At 33.5% G+C, this 17693-nt stretch overlaps 2 protein-coding genes across 4 annotated transcripts in view; one reads left to right on the top strand and one right to left on the bottom strand.

The window, feature by feature from the left end:
• Positions 1-17693, top strand: part of TyrRS (Tyrosyl-tRNA synthetase) — a 199795-nt gene that overhangs the window by 32864 nt on the left and 149238 nt on the right. The window lies entirely within an intron of this gene.
• olf413 (DBH like monooxygenase olf413) overlaps positions 1-17693 on the bottom strand; it is an 83224-nt gene that overhangs the window by 29540 nt on the left and 35991 nt on the right. The window contains exon 1 of one of the 3 annotated variants that reach the window (XM_069047033.1): positions 9100-9432. The exons of the other annotated variants lie outside the window; for them this stretch is intronic. The gene's annotated coding sequence lies outside the window, so the exon portion shown is untranslated. Of the gene's footprint in view, positions 1-9099; positions 9433-17693 lie in introns of those variants that run through there. 3 annotated transcript variants of the gene reach the window in all.

Below are 17693 nucleotides of genomic sequence, written 5' to 3'. Positions count from 1 at the left end.
TATCCTATTTTCCTTGTCTATTATTGAGTTTTATCGTATTATATATCAACTTATTATACTTGTGAAAAAAATATTGTGTCAAGGTAACGGTACAAATTTAATCCTCAAAGTGCTCCAAGACGTGAATTCCTAAGAAAATGTTTTATTTGTGAATGAACAATAAACATTTTTCGATATAAAAATTGCTTTTGAAAAAGTTAGATATCCAAATAAGGCTGTAAAGAAAAGTGGCGTCTTTGCCACATCTTTACAGAGCACCATCTTGTAATTTGTATCTATTTTTTGGATTTTTATGTAGGTACAGGATATCTATAAATGATTGTCTGGTCCAGCTTGCTATGAAAACTATGAAAATTTTAAATGTACCACTTGATATGTACTAGCATAAATTCGGCAAATTCTGAATGTCACATTTTCAGGTTAGGTTGTTGGCTAAATCCTACCCTCACAAATTTTGTCAGTTTGTTTAGCTATAAAAGCGGACGTATTTGCAATTTGTATTGAAAAATACAGATTTTTGGTGTTTATTAACTGTGATAAAACGAATATAAGAAATGAAAATTGGATTGAAAAGTACGAATAAAACGCCATTAATGTGACAGTTAATAATAAATTAAAATTGGGCATCTGTGTCAAAAAGGCGGCACAATAATAAAACACTAATATTTACTCTCTCAATCTTATTTTATTGAGGATATTAATGCAGTCCCAAAAAAAAACCATTTTGGGGCAACCCACAATACTTAGGTATGTTAATTTTAGGATTGAGGCAACTGTTTAAAAATGAAATTTAATTTTTTACATTTACTATGCAAAAAATACGTAAGCCCAATCGAATTGTAGGTGATTATTTAAACGAATTTTAAAATATCAAACACATTGAACTCATTATTTTTAAAGACAATGGAAAATTTCTTTTACGTTGTTGGGGCACGCTTTCCATTAGATTGTTTGTCAATAGCGTAAATATTCATTATTGTATTTTTTTGTTACGCATACTCAGCTTTTGTAAATAAAAAACTGAAATGAAAAGGCATACAATATAGACTTATAATTATATATATTAGTGGAAGGTGGAATATCATTTACTTGAAAAAGAAAATTCCTCGGTCAATTGTTTGAGAACCAAGAAATAATCAAGGTTCAGGCGTAAATATTTTAACGAAAGAGTGTTTATAGTACAGGGTTTGTGAGTAAACACGCAATATTGCAGTTAATTATACACCCTGTCGTGTATATGCAGTCTTCTTATTTCCTTCTAATTGCATGTCGATTTAAAAGATATTCAATGAAAACGCCTGGAGGTGAATGGCAATTGTGCGTTATTCATCTAAATAAAACGACAATAAATTGCAGTATTTAATTATATTTGCGATAAACTTGAGACACGCATTAGGTCTAAATATACGTCAGAGACAAAAATTTTCCTTCTGGTAAAATACTTACCACGCTCGAAATTATAATCTACGTCTAATCAACACTGCAGCAATCTTTTTTGTGACCAGTAAAAGCATCTAATTTTAGAATTGTCGTTTTCAATTATTTTAAAATAAGATTATCACGATGTATGAAGCCAAACGTGTGAATTTGAAACTGGCGAAATATTTTTAATAATAATAGATTATTCGTTACTGCCTCACAAATGGGAATACTTTTGCATAATAAATATACGCCGACAGCCATCTAATTTTGTGAAATTGTTAGAGAAGTGTCTGTGTTGTTTCCACAATAATCCCTTTCAGATAGAAGTTCTCGGAGTGGTGAGAGAGACACACAGTCGGGACATAACTTTGTTTCCTAAATTTGTAAATGTTGTATGCACATATCTGCTGCTAAATGAATACAGAATTAGAAGCCCATATTAATTCTTAATTCCAGAAGTTCCATTATCATATTCCGTCATGTTAGAATGTAAGAAGATGTTACGACGATGAGAATCGATTAGTAATTGATTGAAAGGAGTAAAAAATGAAAAGATATTTAACAATTGAAAGTTGTTTAAAATAAAAAAAATTGTGACCGTTTTTATTATGCGTTTTATTGGTTTATTTATTCGGGCTTTTAAATATTGTTTGTTTTCTCCGATGTACACAACAGAGTGGTCATAAAATTTGGTATGCTATATGGGTGTTCTTTAAAAGTGATGTTTTGATATCGAGTCTTATAAGTAAGTTTTATTGATTATTTGTGTTTTGTAAAGGCATATAAGGTTAGCAAATATTTATGCAGTTATGTTTCGAGGCATTTCTCCTGAAAAAACACAGCCATTAAGTTATTATGTACGGACGTATCAGTTACAATAAAAATAAACAGCATCTGGTTTCATCTGTTTGGAGAAAATGTGTAGTTTGTGTCGGTGGTGCAAAAACTACAAAACATAACATGAGCATGATGCGGAATGCATAATACATAATACATGTTTAAACTCCTTATATGGGTATGTCGTTTTGGGAATAGCCAGCTCATTTAAATAAAAAACTTCGGTGTTCAAATTTCATTATGAGTTTTAATAAGTTTACGCAACAAGATTAACGATTTTTACCCCAAAGCAATTTAAACGAGACCAGAATCAATTATTTTCACATAATGATATATGGAACCGGACGGCATCACGACTTAAAACGAACTTTTAAGCAAATTACATTAACGATATGATTAATATCTGTTTCGATTTGCAAGATATTATTTTGATGGGTCCGAGAATTAATGAATACATTACCGCCGGCTTCTTAGACGGCGTCCATATTTGGATCCAGGTGGGGATCTTCGTATTTGACACGGGTACGTCTTTAAGTAATAGCCTTAATGTGTGCAGTGACTAAGCCAACCTCTTCGAGTATCATTTTGATGGCTCAGCAATAGGTTGATGAAAGCAGTTGATGGTTCTTTAGAATTTGCTCGGTAAAAAGAAAGTGTAAAAATCAATTGATATAAACCCGACGTTAATGCTCGCAGCTGATGAACGTTTCGAATATTGAGTCTGACGTTTCTCACGATTGATGGACGTTCGGTTTTAATAATGTGGAGAGTTTGCAATTATTACCAAGTCCCGGCCTGGAAAAAAGTTAATTGTCAATCAACTACAACTCCTTAGTTAAAACGCATTGTTAATAGTGCACGATGTTTGAAACCGTAACGTTTAATAGATAATCAATTCGACTTCAATTGGATCAATTAGGGCCTATCAACTTCGGACAGCACCATTACAAAACACATCACTTTGAAAAAATCGTTAATTTATTTACTGTAAATTCTATTTAGCGAAGGGATCGTCAGTTTGTGTGATCAATCGATCGCATATTCAGACTTGGAATGACCTCAAAATCCTCAAAAGAAACAAAATTTCTCCGGTATCGATGAATGTCGACGCAATTATCTGGTTAACAGCTGACACAATCACATTTAATTGAAATTCATCGACGATTCGGTAAAGTTGTTAATTTGCTTATTGTACGGATCACAACAATGCGGCCCTGTGACGATAAAGATTATTTATAAATGAGTATTGATCCAACCTAAATGTATGTACATACTAAAACTACATTTTGTTTGTCCTCCAATAAACTTTTATTCTTTCATCAAGAACTGGAATGTTTACCGTTGTTGCTCTAGAACTTCTAGAAGTTCTTAAAAATTCACCTACTTACTGCAGGTATGTACCCTTATCACTTTGTATAAATATACAAATTTATGCTGCTCCCAATTCGCACGTATCCTCCTTTCTTCGACGTTTCAAGTTACCTTCCTATTTTATATCATCCGTTCAAATGAAAACCTGGGCTGAGTAGGCGTTGAGAAAAGTAAACCATTCGAAACAGTGTAAAGTTTGAATTTCCCGCCGTTTCACACGAATGACGTTTGTTTATATTTAATCGGCACATGATTGAAGAGGATTGTTTTCAGCAAAGGGTGTCCTTACATATTTGCTTCAAGAATAGGAATCGTTAGTTATTCTTTTTTTTAATGTAAAACATTGCATTGCATCAATTTTAGGTTAGCTGTTAACATGCTCTAATTACAACTGTCAATTTACACTTTAAAAAAGCAAAACAATTGACGGTTTCCAACGCCCTCCCAGCCCAGGACTTCATTTACACTGCAATGACAATGACAGATTACAGTGGTACCAGTGGTCAAATTTCCATTGTTACCAACAGATTCAGTAATTCTTGATCAGGCGGTAGTATGTCAGGTCTTTATTCAAAGTCTTACATCCTTTCTGCAAAATAAGTTTCCAACTAAATGTAGCCATTACTTAGTTAAAAGCGAGATAATCTTGGAGTGCCTGCTTTGTAGTGGATTAAAATTAAAAACAACGTTTTAAGGTGTGAGAATTAAAACATTTCAAATAAAATATCCAAGCAGCACAGTCGCGCTTGATTTGTAATGAAAAAAAGTCAATAAAACGACTTTGCAGCCAGAAGAAACGTTGTAATTAAAATTAAACTGTAAAATTTCGACGACTCAGTTCTATCTCAGTGGCGATTCAGTTTTTCAGATTTTAATTAAGCCATTATTTCGACTCATAACGGGAATCCCAAAATAATGTCCTTATATTTGTCCGGTGAATCGTCAACGTTTCAAAAAATATCAAATACTTTTGTTGCGTTTAGAGATGGGTGCATGTGTAAAAGGATTTCTAACGCTAATTACTTGGGCAAAACAAAACTTCAAAACCTTGGAAGTGAAAAACGTTCTTTTCAATATGAATAACAGCCGTGAAATGAGTAAGTTTTTTATGTTGCTCCGGAGAACTATTGTGTCCCACAGTTCTGGGATGCCAACAATAATAGGTGGGATGCTTTCAATGTTAGACAGCATTTTGGTTCGAACGCCCGTTTGATAGATTAATTTTTAATTCACAGGAAGAGCTGCGGCTCTATTGTGAACGCACCAGAATACTTATCTAAAAAATAATAGTTTAAGAAATTAAGAGCAACAAAACAAATTCGTGTTTCACAAAGAACGTGGTTATTGTTGAATACAGCTTGAAGATAGCCCTTGAACTTGCCTCAAAGGAGTTTAAAATTGCTGGTCATAAATAAAGTCACAGACCGAGTTTCAGTGCTTATGAAAGTGAACAAAAGGGAATGGGCACTCTTGTGATGTAATCCATCTAATGGAAACAAAAACTATGAGCATTAGATTACGAAACAGGTTCGGTGCTCATCTTGTCGCGGATGAATACCGTTGAAATATCGTCGATTCCTTAAAGTGACTTTTAGTTTCGGAGCAATCCTACCGATTTAACTTTGCCTTAAAGTATCCCCCGACTAATTCAGCTCCGCCTGACTTATTGGATTGGAAGCGCAGTACTTTTGAAATAACGGCGGATTCGAGCGTGTCGTTTTGTCTCAAACCATTGCTTCTAAATTGCCCATATACCAGTTAAGTTATAACGCGGTGGTATAACAAGGGATACACTTCATAAAGTGCATTATCCGGAAGTTTTGGCGCGAAGTTTTCGGGACGTTATTTTTTCGCCAAGTCTTTCGAGACTTGATGGGCTATAATATATCTTTTAAAAACGGAAAAAGGTTTATGGCCTCGCCCCGAACAAATGATACGGCAGAACGCCGGAGTATCCATAAAGCAGAACGTAAATCTATTTGAATAAAATTTTGAAATTAACCAAGTAATTTCTTCAAAACGTTTCTCTGAAGGGGACTTCGAGGGGTTTTGGCTCGAAAGCAGCGTTTCCGGTCTCCCAGCCACTTCTGTTCTGTAGCAGTGCACTTGACTTGGCCATAAATATCGCAAACACACGGACTCAGTGGACCCAGCTTTCGCCGGAATACTGCCAACTTAAATTGTAGTTTTCGTTTTCTCCTGCTCCACAGAATGGTAGAATGTACGCTTCTATAATACCTACGTACCAGGAATATATTACGCAACGGTGGTAACTGTTTTTAATGCGATGAAAATTAATCACTCTCGCAAGAGCATCATTTTTCATTCGGCCTCATTTTACGGCAATATATTTTTGAATTTGGTTTAGTAAAACGATGCAGATGAAAGAAAAAAATCTACAAAACTGGTGCAGATCGGTTGACCTCACAATTATAAAATGAACTATGCACTCGTATTTCAAAATTCATCTTATAACTTAATTTTAATTTGGCTCTTATTAATGAGGTAAGGTTCATTTATTCTTAAAAAACAATTCTTCTCGCGAATCTATTTTTTTACAGATTTGTATGTCTTGCTTTCTCCGGCTAGATGATACGAGAAATTATATGGATAATCCTTCCAACAACAGACTGGAATAAAGGCCCCAAAGAAGTGTTTTTGTGACTTAATTGCCGCTTATCATGTGCTAATTTTTACAATACGTTGTAGGAGATTTTCATAAAGCTCTTTATAGCTGTTTTATATGTGTCGGAACTTTGTTATAATGAACATTATTGGATTTTTCACATTCGGTGTATACGGGGTGTTATGGGAGTCCACATAATAAATTTTATCTTTAAAATAAACATTTTTTACACATTCATCTTTTTTTATCGAATATTTTTTTACATTTTTCTAACGCCTAATTTGACACTTCACTCATGGGATAATCATCAATTGAAACGAAAGAGTGAGTGAAAATGTTTTTGTGCGATAAAAACTTTACAGTTTTTGGAGTGCTATTCTAATACTAACACTGTTGTTCATTCGAGTATTTTAAACGAGTAATTTTTTTTTCGTGCTTCGTTGTCAATGGATCTGTAAACACATGAGCGGGTATGAATTTTAGACCTCAAATTATATTCAATTTTAACTCTGTTTTGAAGAATTTGCGGAAAAAATGATAAATAAAAAAAAACGTTTATTTCAACGAGTCCTACTGCTGGTCAAATTTATTACGTGGACTTCCATAACACCCGGTATAGTATGTATTTTACAACAAAAACATTGTAAACTACATTAAATGACAACGCTGCATTAATTAAAGGTAGATACTGAGAAATTAATTTGGCATATTTATCAGGAAGGTTTAATTTAAATTGAAACACGATTTTCAACCAATTTTATATTTCGAATTTTTGCATAACAGAAATTGTTATTTTAAATCATTGTCTAGATATCAGGCATCAACCTAATAGTGAGAAATTTTATTTTATATGGGTATTATTTTTAACACTTATACCGTGCGATTGACAATTACTGAGATAAGAGGAGGCTATGACTTTGACAGTGTCAGATTTTTCGTATCTTTGCTAACTCACGTAACAAACGTCAAATACCTAACTATGAACCAAATTTTAATGCAAAAATCGTTTTTACTTCAGAACATAAAAAATCATTGAATCTTACTTTCGTAATGGTGTTTTCAAAAACGAGAGCATCTGTAGACATACGTTCAAAATCTCAAAGGCTTCTTTGATCTACATAATTGATCGCACGATATTGATTATGTATTTACATATTCATTAATTTATTTTACATATTAAATTGGATTATTTATGAGAATTTTTAAATTTAGATAGATATTCATTAAAACAATTTTAAGATTTTAGTAACACAGTATATATTTTTAATGCATGTGATTCATTGTTACTATACAATGTTAACATCACTACTGTACTAATCAAAATATGTTTGAAGTACTTTATTTTTATGAGGTAACATAAATACCTACTGGTTTTTTATCGACTCTGTCCAAAAGGTAAATTTTTGCTCATTACTTTAGGTATGCCCAATCTGTTTTTCTCTCGTTCTTTAATTAACAAGCAGAAGTGAACCGCTTTTTCGTGTTATTCGCTTATGTGGACTTTCTAGAAGGATATCGGATATATATTTCGGAAGTGAGATATACTGACACCCGTCATTGCGAGTTATCTTGATAAATGTAATAAAATAATTTACTTCAAAAGGTTCTGTGATACGGAACAGTTCCAACGTACCAACACCTTGCGTAGTGTGATTTGTTGTATAACAATTAAAAAATATATTAATAGTACATAATACAACGCCTAGTTAGCGCACTCTACTAACACAGTATTTACTGTAGTAATTCAGTGTACCGCAGTGAACTTAGGCGAGTGGCATTCGATGTTACAAAGATATGCATGCAGTGCATATTGATACTCTGAACTCGCGTTGTTCAATTTATCAACACTAATCATCTTTTCTTTTTTTTTCTTTTTTATTTGATACTTTTGAATTTCTACACAAGCTTGCAATAAATATTTTTGCGAAAACCATAACTTTCTATTTAAAATCATTATACCTACTTAAGGATAATCTCTATGGCAAAGTAGGTATTTCGAATAAAATAAAAAAAGCTGAGACCAATTCGTTTTAGTTATTTATTGTTAAATGTAAGAACATGTCTAATATTACAAACGTACATAAACCAGGAATACACATGGTGTACCTAAAAATAATCTGATTTTGCGATTCAACCGTCTAACTTGACCGTTGGGAATTTTTACGAGAAAATATTCGATATGTGGAGTTCCTGAATTCTTTAACTCCTAGTATCCTTCTGTAGTCCTTTTATGACAATGTTATGATTGAAATGTTACAAGTAAGTATTTCAAATATTAATACAGATGTCAAAATGACCATAAAATCATGATATTACATATTTATTTTAATAAATGTTTAATTTTGATATAAATACACATGTAACTATGTACCTGCATAATTAGAAAACAAGCAAAACGAAGTGATAACTTATTTATTTATTTATTTATTATTATGTTGATACTTTTCTTCCGGTAAGTGCAATGGAATTCAAATATGTAACTGGGTAAAGTGTTTGTTGAAAACGATCGCAGTTTAGGTATATTAAATAACCTGACCGCATGTAAAATGTGTACACCTTTAAATTTAAAAAACCGATACAATTTCTAGATGTTTGATATTTTTATATGATTCAGTTTGATTGAAGCCGCACACTCGTGAAAATCATTCGTGAACTGTTTACGTTATGAATATCGCGAAATACTTCTACGTATTTAATAAAAATATGAACATCCTTTGGCAAACTACACTCTGATACTTAGGAAGATGGAAAATGGGTTTTTTAAAAAGCAACCCGCGACGAATATCGCAACATACTTTCGTTCGAATGAGTCTACAGGATTATTCAATTGTTTCCTAACTTACCACACAGAAAAAAAAACACACACAAAAAATAATCCAAAATTTGTCCTGAAAATCACAACGAATATTTCAAGAACACAAAGCCGTCACGATTTCCATACGACCCGGAAAACACAAACAAGCCGAGCGCAAAGAACTCGAAAACCAAGAAACTTTTCAAACCAAACAAATATTTGTTATTCACTCATCACGTGTCTTTATTAGCTTCGCCTTTCATTCTTTTCTTTGATAAAGTTTAAGATCTAATACACCCGGAATTCACGAGCCGTCAGAGGGCGCGACACATGCTCTCCACCACGCAGCTAATGTCAGACTACTGAAACGCTATGTATTCAGTTTAGTTCTGGTGAAGCGGATGCGTTCGCTTTCCCCACCACATCAACATGTCCTTTACCTGCACAGAGCCAAACTTGAATCTTATTGGTTGCGATCGGGGGGGCGCGCAATAATTATTCTCGGTGACCGGAAACTACCAGAACTGTCAAAGCGCTTCACAACTTCACGATTATTGCTCAGAAGCTTCGATCAAGTGACAAGCAACGACCACCAGGTGCAAAGCTCAAGAATGGTTCAAAGAAACTTGACTCTTTGTCGACGAAAAATTAGGAATATTTCCGCTCTGAATAAAGGGGAGGAAAACTGTCATCTTAACCCATTGTGTTTGCACAAAAATAAATTGCAAAGTGTACCACCACGCACCATCGATAACACATTTAGACAATCGACAAATCTCGGTGAATAAATGATAAATATTTTCCTTTACGGTTTCACGTTTTAAAAATTGCAAGACCACGAAATCATTACAGATTATATGGGTGTCTATTAACCATACACCCATAAAATGGTTTTAAATATAAAATAGCACAAAACAAAAGTACCCTAAAACTGACGACCGCACATTTTGTTTTTGATGTTATACTTAAAAATATTGTGGAATGAGTTGTAAATAAAAATTGTGGTCGGTGTAAATAGGACCTTTCGGTTGTCATTATATTACGAAGCCTTTGTATAGATGCCTACCTACAATTTTATGAGGGTAATTTTCGAACGGTTTTAGCTAGAAATCAGTAGACTTTCACCAAAGTTTTAACTGAAAGAGCAGTTTCCACAAAATGTTGGCATGATTTATTTATGGCCACTTGTCGTAAATAATGAAAGTAATAAAGCTGGGAGGGCACAGGTAGGGACAGAAATTCTCAATAAGAATCTCTGATAGCTCCGTATAATGATAAGAAACTACTGAAAAGCTGAAAAAAATTGGAAGAAAGTAAGTTAATTATTAATGATTTTAAAATTAACTAAAAATCGATGGGACTTTCATTCAGAAAGAAAGTATTGTTACAAAAAAGCTATTGAATAAAGTATGTATTAAAATTCATTCATTTGCAAGAGCTTCATTATTAAATCATTTAAATTAGAAAGAAACCCAAGTTTGTTTTGTAGCGAATTCATAGTTCTCATTAGTTAGCTAAGAAACTTTAAGGAAACAAATCAAGATTTAGATAGGTATGCACAAATCTGCCTTTGTGTGAAGCCTTTTCAAATATCCATTAAATAATTTCCCCAACTGTTTCAATAAAGAATTTAACTGAAGGGTGAAGGAAATCATAATTCTGATCCGGTGTCACGTTACTGACATTTTCGACATTTTCTGCTGTTAGTCGCGCCCACAAAAAATTTAATAAGATCGTGGAAAAGTATTTTTAATTAAGATTTTTTCTCATTTTCTCCTAAGAAAAGAGCAAAATGAGAAAAATAAAAATCGTAATTAAATATTAAAATAGACACTTCCATCAAAAACTTAGTCAGGCACAATTTAACAGTCAATTTTAATAAAGTGCATTGCGTTAACACTTCTAACACACTCTGTTTTTAAAAAACGGTCCATGAGAGACAATTTTGTAAATATTGCTCATTTCAAGCGAATATTCAGAGGGTGGGTGATGGTAACATTTCCAGCTTCAATAATAGTCAAGTAGAATTCGAGGAAGCATTGGCATTACTGGGGGCCCTGAATGGTATTCATCCTCATCCCAATAGATATCTACGTCCCGTTTTGATGTTGTTATAGCTGACAAAAATATTAAGAATACGCAGCTACACCTATCATTATTGTAGTTGCATTACGTGTACTTAATATACCGATCATCACTTCATTATGGATAAATTCTTTAGTTTACCACCAGAAAATTCTTATATTCACGTCGATTTCGTTTTATTAACATTTTCGCGAATGTCATTAACAATACAACGTTGATTTATGGTTGTAGGGAAACCTGACAAATGTCAACGATCTAAAACAACCCCTGCGTCAGCGTATTTTACAATTTCATCGATTGGATTCTCCCCATATAATCATGGAACACAATTAATTAAAACTGCAATAAAACTTCGTAATGAGATAGCGTTGCATCCCAACGAATAAATTCACTGGAATACAAAGAGACGTCGTAAGGAGGACCCTTTTTAAATTAATAAATCGCATGCAGGACCCGAGGCGGCAATAACCCTGAATTTTATGTATTTGTGAACTAAGTCACATGATATATAGGATGCAATTACGAGTTCTATATTGTCTCGTAAATCGTGCGGGATCGCTTTCAAAAAACTTCATCATTACTAACAAGTATTGAGAATAAGTGTTTCCAAAATACCGTAAAACTACCAACTAAACTCGACGTTTAACTTCTGGTTAATCATTATCATATCAGGCAAGACTTTCCCACAGTATATGTAAACTGTTTAATTACTTGTACCGGTTTGTTTCTGGATCGACGCGACAACGCTATGAATAATTTGCTAAAGTTTATGCCAGTAACGGAGGCAATTTATTGTACTTAATGAAATCTTATAATTTCATAGTTATCTGTCTGCAAGTATTGCTAATTCCTGGAATAAATCGCTTCCGCTGTGATAATAATTATTACAAGAAACTATGCAATAACGATGGGAAAGAGGTAGATTAAGTGTCAACACTATCATTCATACCTTGCCAATAAACAATTTATCGTTTAATAAGATAAGCTGCATTGTTGTGCACCTAGACTGGAGCACTAAAGCAACAGAATTTGAATCTATCGAGAAGTGTTTTTAGACTTTTAAGCTATGTAAAAGATACCTGTATAAAGTACATAAAATGGCAATTGTCTATTTATCACACAGGACGGAAAATAGAATTTGTTTGAAATTGGTTTTTAAAGAGGCAATGAACATGCGCTACTCCGACTTCGAAATCGTTGACAACAAGAAATCCTGCGGCTGTTCTTATTTCCTTCGCAACAGTACAATATGTATGGCCCCGTTGACGGTAAGACATTTATTATGCACGAACGTCTCCTGTCTCGGTTTTATCGGACTTAATGTCAGAATCACAGAAGTAGAGAATAGGGTAGGCGTTCATAACACTGTTTTGCAACTTTCGTGACGAATTTACAAAAGTTGAAATTACATGAAAATTTAATCTGTCAAAAATGGATAATATTTTGTAGTGCGTAAATTCATAACTACCACCGCACCGTGGAATTAGATGGCCAAAGTAATGACTGAAGCCTACGGATTAGTGCATTAGATTGGAGCAGAAATTTTCATTTTCACTTCAAAGAACCTCCCCTAAATACTTTGTGCATGGACGAGGGATTTGCTATTGTGATTTGTTTTATGCAATTAATAATTAATGCACTCGCCTCTCTACTCATTCTGCAATATTCACTGCTCAAATTCCACAAAACATTTTATGTCAGACAGCGTATTACCTGCTTACTCGTAAAATGAGCACAGTTATTTCCAAGAAGTTTTAATTTAAACGTTACCGACCATCTTCAAATACACAGACGAGTTACTTATTTGTGGTTAACGTAAAACTTCCACTCACAATACAAAAATTTGGCAGAAAATGGTTCCTTTCTCCATTTTATTATTATTTATGGGCTTTGTCAAAAGATGCGACTTCGGAAATTTATGATAATTCTCCAACTGGGACCGAAGATTTAATTTGTGCCGTTGACCGGACCAACTAAATTTTTTGTTTGCTTTCCGTTATTGATGAATGTATTGTTGTTTTAGACATTTTATATTGGGTTCGTGTTGCGGTTTGAGGGTAGCAGACAGTGGAGTTTTGTGGGATAGGGGTTATTGTCTAGGCAGGGAGTAAATTGCTTTATGACGGAATTTTGTAATAAAAACATCATTCTGATTTATTTGGGGGAGCAGACAGCATTGAGACCACTAGGTTAATGGTTTATGGCCCGATTTTGGCTCGGACACTAAGCCCTTGGGTGCATATTAGAACTTCTCTGTAAAAAGAGAAAACACAAAGTTTTAAGAAAAATATGCCTATTCTCTCCTCAAAAAAATTACGTCAATCCCCTTCCAAATCTGTGCATTTATTCGACAACCGCAATGAGTACATTTATTTAGTTTTATTAGATAAAAAATTAATGGCATCATTTAAATTTTTTTTTTACTTTTACCAGTACCATACCTAAATAATAGTATTATTATTAATCTGTACACGTCTTTAATTTTGGAAATAATTGCAGCAAAATATCAGACTGCTATTTATGCGATATTTCAGATAAGCAATTACGGGCGATAGGATCTGTATAAATCCTTTTGAAAAATCTTACTTTTTATACAAAACTAATTGGGAAATTGTGCAAGTAGAATAGAAATGAGAGACGGGAACATTTTCGAGGGTTTCGGGACCAAGAATAACGTAAATAATAAATTAGACGGAAGGGATTAATTTACATCTCAAGGAAATAAAAAAGTTACGAGGAATTTGCCTGTTTTGTTTTTTAAAGAGCCAGGACAAAGGAATTTTGTTATTTATAGCGGGATGCCTTTTTCACAGGGCATTTGAATAAATTCGTTTCTTTTACAAAGGTTGACATGGAGCAAAAGTTAGCTTTGTTAATTAAACATACTTCTTAATTAAAATATTACATTTAAGAAGTGTTTTTTAAATTTCCGTTTTAGAAAATTCAGATGCACCGGCAAATTTTCCAAAAATAAATTGTAAGCTAATTAGCATTTTAATATGGGAGAATCGGTTGGTGTTGTTAATCTTAAACGACTTTCTTGTTCTCGAAATTCAATTTTTATTAGATGCTAAGTGAAAGGGGTAGGTCAGCGATTCCAAAACACTTCCAGCAGCAGGATAATGCGAAAAGTAAGATGCGCATGAATTCGCAAGCATACACACCCTCATCCCTTACGATCGCCGTATTCGCGTACATGATCACATACGTGAGTTACTCACAGATGGTCGAGCTTCGGTAAACCTCTACGACCCAGCCGCATGCACACCTGAATCAACATGCACGATCGGTTGGATAAGCATTCACATATTCAGTACACCACCACATTGGGATCAAACCAGCGACAAAATGTGATTGGGATCACACCCATACAGAACACTTCACTTGGAAAATACAAGATATTTACTTGTGTTGCCGTGAAGCCACCCATGGAAGGCTCCGATACATGGGGAATAAAAAATGGACGGGGTTCGCGCCACTCGTGAAGAAACGTGGCATCACCAAGAAGTTAGAAGGCACGATGTCATTTCAAAAGAATCTGAATTAAACAACAACCTGCCCTGAACGAACCCAAAAATCAATACAAACCGAACTTTTTACTGAAAAAGTAAAAATAGCACCCCAAGAATTGGGTATTGATCAGGTCGGTGCAACAATACAGATCAGGTGAAAGTTTATTTGCGCGGTTGATGATGATTCTGTCGATACGAATCGTGTGATATTCGAAACTTCGCTTATCAACACATTTTGTATCAATAATTTTGTTCGGGACAACTACTCGTATTAATCTTGCCGAGGGTGTATTTATTTTTGTGTTGCTGAACAATGGTATGGTTGTGCTTGACGACCGAAACCGCCTTTGACCGCCCCTTAGAGCAAGGATCATCTTACACGAAATATATCCAAGACATGCTTTGACAGCTTCAGGCACGTCCGTACAAACACGATACTTATTATTTGAGATCTATTGAAACAGCCATCTGCCGGTGGATGATATGTGTGCAAACAGTTTTCAGACGATCCCACTTCCACGTTGTGCTCTTTGCTTTTCATTAAATAAATCAATACAGGTATTAGTTGTACTATCGATATACACATATTCTGTTTGTTATTTACCAAGTTGTTAGCATTACTGCCTGTTAGTCCTAAACAAAAGAAAACATACCTACTAAACAATAAAAGGTTTTCCCAGGCCAAATAAATAAAAATATTTAATATATCAAACAAGAATTTACGAGGTTAAAGAAATTAGAAATAACCTAGGTTGTTCTCGGTTCTCTCGGTACTCAACTAGAGACAAGCTTGATTTAAACATAACTAAAGTCATGTTGAGCCGAACAATGAACTCAATTTTCTACAAAGGAATGAAAGAATACAATGAATTGCCGATGAATTTGAAAATTTTAGGCAATGTAGGTGAGTTTAAAAGACAATTATCCAGATACATGCAATTTTAGAGCATAGTTGTAGATGAATAATGGTAACTAAATATTGTAAAAAGTATATTGTATCGAGACAATAATAATAAAGTTCTTTCTTCTTCTTCTTCTTCTTCTTCTTCAATTCGGAACCCTCTTGATTACATTTTGCTCTGGTGCTTGCTTTTGTTCAGGTTGTGTGGCGTAGCTGTCAGCTGTCAAAACATCGATGTCAAATTTCATTTATTATTTTATTCAGCAAATACGCAGTGGTGCGAATTATTTTTTGCAAAAAACAGTTCTCTTTGTCACGAAGATAATTAACCAGGTTTTCTTACTGCGACACGATAGTTTTTATTCTAAATGAATGATTTCATGCACATTAAAATGTATGTATGTCTAGTCACAATAGGGCTATTCAGGATACCTTAATAATTCATGTCTACCACCCTGATGACAGTATTATAAAGATTCTTAACCCCAGGAGTTTCTTATTCTGGTCTGCACAATTATACATAGAAAAAACAATGAGTCAGTGAATAGAATAAAAATTAAATTATAATTGTTAATGAAAGTCACGTTTAGGCAGTGTGGTTTTGTAAAATCCCGACCAGTTGCTAATGTGCATAATAAATAAAATGATTTCATATCTGGTTAAGCACTTAAATTTGCAAGTGCTTATTATTGTTATGGATGTAATATCTGACACTCATAACAATACTGCATACCCTCTCAGTGAGTGCGAAAAATAAAAACTCACTTTTTTGTTTCAATTCTATTAAAATTGATGTGTATAATAATTACTGCTAGGTATGTAGTAACACCTAATAGTAACGTAATGAGAGGCTTAGTCAACATTAGAGAATGTGATAATTTTATAAATATTATTTTTAAAGTACCTACACATTTGTCACCTTTAAAATAGAAACCACTATACTCATATGAAAATAATATTTATTATAAACAATTTCGGAAACCGACTTATTGCGGAATCAGGCGATTCAAAATCAAAGAAATTCCTTTTCGAGAGGATTTCCCTTGCCATTCAACGTGGAAACGCTGCAAGCATTCGGGGCACTTTTCCAGATTCCGCATTATTATCGGAAATTTTTGTATTGTAAAACTAAAATCTTTATTTCGGAATAGTCTTAATTAAAACATAAAACATCTTTAATTCGATATTGCTGATAACTGCAATTGCCACATCTCTCCATTAAACTGATTATACAGGTAAATAAATAATTAGTAAATCAAAAAAATGTTTACCAGTAGCGAACATTACAGAATGTAAAAATAAATATTTTTGTTAAATACTTAGATAATTAAAAATAAAGTCACTAAAAATCCCTCAGAAATAAAATATTCGACTTGTTCTATGAAATATCTGATTTCTGGCAGACTAATAAAGAAATAGATAACATTCTTGGATTTTATCTTTCAGCCTTGTGACAGTTATTTAGTAAAAAATGGTAAAAATTACGATCACAAAAATCTTAATCACTTTCATTATAACGAAGACTGTTAGTTGGGCAGTGAGTTATTTTCATTGCCAATTCTTTTTATATAACCGCTTGTAGTACAGGAATGCATTAGATTCGGCTTCCTTTTAAGTTCATAATTTCAATAAATTATTTTAGTATTCATAAAGAACCGTGTTTCCTAAGTCCGTTTTATTCCGAAGGCGTCAACTTTGATACGAAGCTTGTTAATCCTTCCGGTGTATAGTGAGGTCTGCATTATAAAAATGTTCGCTTTTGTTGGATTCCCTTTTTAGATTCAGAAATATCTACCAAAGAATAAAGATACAATGTCTCCACTATATTGTATTCTTTCGTATTTCACACGTCAAAAGATCTTGTGGACAAACATTGGGAAGAAAATGTAAAAGTTTGTTATTTAGTTTTTCATTTTTTCCTTTTGTCGGGGCTAAGTGGAGAACGGCGTCAATGGTTTTTCGAGTCGGAAAGTTACAAATAAAGATGTAAATTCGTCGGGTAATGTAAAGTTGAATATCCGCCTCTAAAACTTTTTAAATTTCTCTACTCTGTGATTTTTAATTTAGAATTTTAATATGGAAACTTTCCGTCATTGTAACATTTCGCGTGTTGGGAGAAATTCAGGTATTCACGTTTACATTTTC

The sequence above is a fragment of the Tenebrio molitor genome, chromosome 5, assembly GCF_963966145.1.
Source record: "Tenebrio molitor chromosome 5, icTenMoli1.1, whole genome shotgun sequence".
Taxonomy (NCBI): domain Eukaryota; kingdom Metazoa; phylum Arthropoda; class Insecta; order Coleoptera; family Tenebrionidae; genus Tenebrio; species Tenebrio molitor.
Note: the sequence above shows the minus strand (reverse complement) of the source record. Positions and strands in the feature narration are given on the sequence as shown.